Source organism: Passer domesticus, chromosome Z (assembly GCF_036417665.1).
Source record: "Passer domesticus isolate bPasDom1 chromosome Z, bPasDom1.hap1, whole genome shotgun sequence".
Taxonomy (NCBI): Eukaryota; Metazoa; Chordata; class Aves; order Passeriformes; family Passeridae; genus Passer; species Passer domesticus.
Window position 1 is genome coordinate 50808806 of NC_087512.1, and position 5994 is coordinate 50814799.

General features: G+C 54.9%; 2 long non-coding RNA genes across 3 annotated transcripts; both read left to right on the top strand.

The window, feature by feature from the left end:
• Positions 1-769: 769 nt before the first annotated feature.
• LOC135290392 (uncharacterized) lies at positions 770-4154 on the top strand. 2 transcript variants are annotated; one of them, XR_010353168.1, is made up of 4 exons: positions 770-1010; positions 1256-1443; positions 3013-3133; positions 3724-4154. It is a non-coding gene; the product is annotated as an uncharacterized LOC135290392 (long non-coding RNA). The 2 variants fall into 2 exon arrangements; XR_010353167.1 differs by having other exon boundaries at positions 963-1443; positions 3724-4143.
• Positions 4155-4536: 382 nt separating this feature from the next.
• LOC135290704 (uncharacterized) lies at positions 4537-5994 on the top strand. The gene is made up of 2 exons (XR_010353487.1): positions 4537-4763; positions 5116-5994. It is a non-coding gene; the product is annotated as an uncharacterized LOC135290704 (long non-coding RNA).

A 5994-nucleotide genomic window follows, 5' to 3' on the forward strand; every position in this document is an offset into this window, starting at 1 on the left:
ACAGGCGGCGATCGGAGCCATGGCGGAGCTGCCGCTGCCCGCCGGGCTCAGCGCCAGCGCCTTCCCCGCCAAGCTGTGGCGCCTGGTGAACAGCCCCCGCGTCCGCTCCGTGCGCTGGGACAGCCGCGCCCAGGGGCTGCTCGTCGACCGCTCGCTCTTCGAGCAGGAGCTGCTCAGCCCGGGCGACGCCCACGGGGGCGGTGGCGCTGGGGCGGGGCCGGTGCCGCGCCCCTTCAGGGCCACGCAGTTCAGCAGCTTCGTCCGGCAGCTCTACCGCTACGGCTTCCGCAGGGTGCCGGGCTGGCTCGGCGCGGCTGCGCCGGGCGATGCCGGGGGCTGGCTGCACTTCAGCAGCCCCTGCTTCCGCCGCGACCGCCCCGACCTTCTGCTCCGCCTCCGGCGCCGGAGCGCGGCCGACAGGCGGCGGCCGGCGGCGGGCCGGGAGGGCCGCAGGCGCCCGCCCTGCGGCTCCCGGCAGCTCCCCGGGGCGCGGCCGCTGCCGGACGGGCGGCACGGGCGCGGCCGCTTCCAGCCGCTGCCCCGGGAGCGGCCGCCGCTGCCGCCCGGGCGCCCGCCCAGCGGCTTCCTGCTGCTGCAGCGGGAGCGGACGCTGCCGGACGGGCGGGAGCTGCGCAGCCCCCGGCCCGGCCGCCTCCAGCAGCGCCCCGGGGAGCGGCCGCTGCTCGCCCGGCGCCCGCCCTGCAGCTTCCACCTGCTGCACCGCGACCGGCCGGTGCCGGCCCGGCGGGAGGGGCCGAGCCGCTTCCAGGAGCTGTACGGGGAGCGGCCGCCGCCCGCCCAGCGGGAGGTGCTGGGGATCCCGCCCTGCGACTTGCTCGGGCTCCACGGGGAGCCGCTGCTGCCGCTCGGGCGGGAGGGACCCCCCAGCCGCTTCCAGGAGCTGTACGGGGGGCAGCTGCCTCCTCTCGACCGGGAGGTGCTCCGGCTCCAGCCCTGCAGCTTCCAGCAGCTGCACAGGGAGCAGCAGCCCCCGGCCTTCGACCCACGAGGTAGGAAACCTTGCTTTTCCAAAAGGTCAGGAAAAGTGACTGCTTAAGTATTTTTCCACGAGGCTCTGTCATTCTCGGTCAGAAATTGTCAAGCCTATTAGCAAGCGGCACCTCGAAGGCTGCCAAAAAATTCTCTGCCTGCTTTTCCTGCATGCTACCTATGATGGTTGATCCAAGGCAGCAGTAGAGATCTGTGTCCCAGAGCCACATTGTGGAGCCTGACCAATGTGTTTGGATTCTTGCAGCCACCCCGGGCACTTCTGCACCCAGTGCTCCAGCTGGCAGTGCTGCTTGTGCAGCATCGACGGCCTCCAGCTCAGGACACAACACACCTGGGGCAGAGGGATGGCCATCAGCAGATCTCGGCCTTGCTGTACTGCAAATGATCCGGGAGATCAGGAGATCCCTGCCCGAAAGGTCTCCCTCTGCTCAGGTAACTCCATTGGATGGGTAGCAAAGGGGCTGGACTGTGAGCTTTTGATCATTGTTACATAGCTGAGAAGCAAAGGCTTCTCTAATTGAACTTACTTTGTTATTACTTAGTTATTTAATTGTTCTTGGTAAAGAAAGATTTGTAAAAGAAGAGGAAATGAAACAGTCTCCCACCCCTTAGTGAGGATGAGCGTTGTGAGCCTGTGTTGGCCAAGTTTGAGTGCTCCTTTTCCTGGGAAGAATGCTTCCTACAGGGGCATTTGCGGTGATGGTTTGCAGGATTTTTGTTTGCTGGGAAGGAAGAGAAGAGTGTTTGGAGAATTGCCACTGAAGGCCAAGTGTCCCGTGCAGGGAGGGACATGCCAGAGGTGCCTGTTCCAGCAGCAGATGTGGGCTGTGCCTCTTTTGGGTGGGAAGGCCAAGGCAAAGCAGGGCTGGGCTGCAGCTGCTGCTGCTGCTGTGTGAGCCCTGCCGGGCGTGTGGGCGCTCCCAGAGCCGTGTGTGGGGCTGGGCTGGAGCTGCAGCTCTCTGTCCTTGTGCAGATTATTCTACGTGTTGGCCAAAGAATGTCTCTCTGTCTGTTCATGGGCTGACCCAGTGCCTGCAGTACATTTATGATCGAGGCAGGGCAGACTCAAGGAGGGGAGTGGACTTTTTTGGATTTCCCACTATCATATTCTCAAGTGGGACGTCTTTTGTCTTCTGTAAACTCACACATAGCAGCTTTCAGAAGCATTTTATTCCATAACAAAAGGAAACATTGCAGGTTTGGAACCATCTTGAGAATCTTTAGGATTCTGATGGACGGGCTATTGCAGAAGAGATGAATGTTCTGGAACTGGTCCTAGTGAGAATATCTGTCTACCCAAAGGGCATTTGCAGGTGCTTCATTGTGGACATTGACTTCCTCAGTGGAATAGAAACAGTATTTGATTGTCTGGCTTTTCCTGTCTTTTGGGCTGTTTTTTTTTCCTTCCATCCTGATTTACAGATTTTTGCCACTGGTCAGGAATGTGATCCTGGAAGGAGCCTAGGTGCATAAATGCTTGCCTGGATCCTACACATGGGGCAGCAGCAGAGGGCTCCGAAAAGCACCACGGTGTGATGGGTTGTCTGAGCAGTGTGTGGGGGTGTGAGAGTCCCAGCAGAAATGTGTGCCTTGCGTGTGGGTTTGCAGCACAGGGCAGGGCTGGGAGCGAGCTCTGCCCTTGCTGACAGCTGTGCTGGCAGCCAGGAGAGCCCCTGGCTTTCTGCTGGCTGATTTCTCACAGCTCCTGAGATAAGCCAGGGTCAGAGCGTGAGGGCACCTCCCCCACATCCCCTCACTTGGTGCCTTCTGGTTTTCTGTGTTCATGTTTTGTCTCAAAGATCATTTTGTAAGAGCTTCAGTTTCACCTTGGTCACCCAAATCCCGAGTTTAAAAGGCTTGTCATGTGAACCATGTAGGCAGTGTCCCCCCCATGCTCCATGTCCTTTGGGAGTGGAGAATGAGAGTTCTTGTATCCCTGATGTGATTGCAGCCAAATAGTGAGTGATCTTTGGGTTCCTTTCTTTCTGTGTTTGTGCTCAGGATGATGTTAGTGTTGCCCCTGAGTCTTCAGGAGGGGAGCCTGTAGACAGAGCTGCAGCAGAGGAAATTTCATCTGACACGGAGAGCTGCAGGAACAGTTCCCCAGAGCCCGAGGAGCCTGGTAAGGACAGAGCCCCCCTTGGTTTAGAGAGGTGTGAGATGGCTGCTCCGAGCCTGCCTCTGGCAGCAAGGGAGATGAGCAGAGTTGAGCTCCTGTCTGCAGGGCTGGTGCTTCCTGGTGCCTTTAGCTCAAATCCTGCACGGGCACAACCTCCCCGAGCCCTTCCCTCCACACTTCTCCAGAGGCTCTGACACTGAGTCCTCTGCTGTGGCAAGGGAGCAGGGAATAAAGCTGGCCTTGTGGGAGTTGTGTCACCAAGCTGGATGTCCCAGTTTGGTTGATGACTCAGCTCCCAGCAGCCTTCAGCTTCAGCCATTTCAGTGGGGACTGAGGTCTCTCTGTCACTGAGACTATCTGTGTTTCAAGCTCAAGACTTTGCTGAGGCTTTATCAGGATACTTAAATACTTTACACAGTTCAGTTTTGAAACCCTTGGAAGAATCCCTTTTCTTTAAAGAGCAGGCTTCAAATTGCCAAGTGAGAGTTTGCCTTTCAGGCCATCTTTGACAGTGCCTGCTAGAAGGACAATTGGTGCTCAAGGAACACGTGCACAAGGGCCAATATTGACTCAGTGTTCCCTTTGCTTCCCAGATCCCATGTGATCGACCTCTCCAGGAGGGCAGGAAGAGACAGAGGGAGAGCCTGGAACATCGGGCAAGTTGAATTCCTCTGTCTCTAGTTATATTTATAGATGTATATAGTTATGTTTATTTATCTAGGTAGTGTATTTATAGATTTATGTAATTATATTTATGTATCTACACAGATAGAGATCTGCACAGTTAATTTCTTTTTCATTTTAGATGTTTATCGTTATAGCTTTAGATGTGTTTTTGTAGGTGTGCACGTTTTCATTTATACGTGTGTATAATTACATGTACATATATATATTTCTAAATGCATATTTCTATTTTATATGGGGTTTTAGCTACATAGATTGATATGTGTGTGAGCCTCTTTTTAAGCTCTTACCCTGGTCTGCTTCCTCACTCACCTCTGGCTTTTCCCCCTGTGCCCCCTGTGTCCCCTCTCCCTGGGCTGGGTCCGCGCTGGCGGCCGGGCCGGGCGCAGCAGCAGTTCCAGGCCCGGGTGTCCCTGGAGCGCTGGGAGCTGCCGGTGGCCCCAGGCACTGTCCCCTGAGGAGCTGCTGAAGGACGGTGAGACTGAGGGGGCTGAGGGGGCTGAGGGGGCGGTGGCGCTGAAGGGACGGTGACCCTGAGCTGCTGCTGGGGCTGAGGGCTGTGGGGCAGCCCAGGGCCATGGTGGCACTGAGGTGACAGGCAAGTGGCACAGGCTGAGGGGGTGGCGGGTCTAAGGGGACGGGATGGGTCAGAAGGGACTGAGGGGGGTGAGAGGACTGTGAGGGGCTGGAGAAGCTGAAGGGGGCTGGGGGTTTGGCGAGAGCATGGCGGGGCTGAGGGGATGGAGGGGCCAGCAGGGAGCACAGAGGGCTCCGGGACTGCAGCTCTGCCAGGCCTTGGAACCAATTCCAGAGCCTCCACTTTTGCCACAGCTGCAATGAAGACCACGAGGACCGCCGGAGACTGCCGGGAGCCAGCAGGGAGGAGCCGAAGGCCAGCAGCAGGAGCAGGGAGCGAGGCCCTGCTGCTGCCAGCCTGGAGAGAGCCCGGGTGAGGCCCCAGGGCCGGGGAGGCAGGGTGGGGCTGAGGCTGGCGTGGGCTGTGGCCGTGGGCCCTGCCTGTGCTGGGGCTGCTCAGCGCAGCTGCCCCGGCTGGCACAGGGGCTGTCCTTGGGCAAGGCAGCTGTGCCAGCAGGGCCCGGGAGCTGTGCCGGCTCTGCCGGGCTGCCGGGGCTGCAGGACGGTCCCGCCGCGGCTGCGCTCACCACAGCCCGGCCCGCTCGGCTGCTTTCTCTTTCTGACCCTCCTGGGGAGGCTCTGACATTTCCTCTTCCCTGATGGAAGTGCAGCTGCTGCCAAGGGAAACGTGCCCCTACTGACTGAGTGTTCCCTTTGCTTCCCAGATGTCCTATCTGCTGTCCCTGTGCAGGAGAGCTGCTCTGCCCGGGAGGAAGAGGCCGCAGGAGAGGCTTTGAAGATGGGGCAGCTGGGGTCCCTCTGCTTGGAGTTATCTTGAAAGATACACGGACTTGCACGTGGACAGGGATTGTTATATGGATATGTACATATGTAGCCTTCTAGTTGTACAGGAACATTTCTATAGATATGGTATTATATTTATGAATATACTATGTACATATGTAAGTATAGATACTTGCATACGTACAAGTTTTCAGTTACATATTTGTGTGTAAAGGTATCTAGTTCTTTATGTTTATTGTAATATCTGTGTTTAGATTTCCATATGGATAGAGTGGTGTAGGTATCTATCTGTATTGATGTAGTTTTCAGTATGTGTCTTTTTAAAAAGGCATATTGGTATTTGTATAAGTATATATGTTTGGTTTTATATTTTTAGCTGTATAGTGATATATTTCTATATATATAATATTTACATAATATCCAGATGTATAGCTGGTTTTGTATCGATGCAGTTGTACAGATACTTAGATTGGCAGTGCTGTTTGTCTAGTTGTAGATAGGTTTGTTTTATGTATCTGTTTCCTGAATGTATAATGTAATATTTAATCTATATTCACAGCTCTATGTTGTGATGATTATATATGTATTCATTTCTATTTAAATATGTATGGAGTTATATAGCGATGTAATTCTATTTATTGAGTTCTCTGTATTAGAAACACATACTGATATTTTTTTTGTATTTTTACATGGGCTGTACACTTGTTGTAATATGCAATAAACTAAGTTGTTAATTTTCTGCTGATAGTTGTGTATAATGAGTGTTTGTAGAGGTTTGCAATAAATTAGTTTTTATGAAA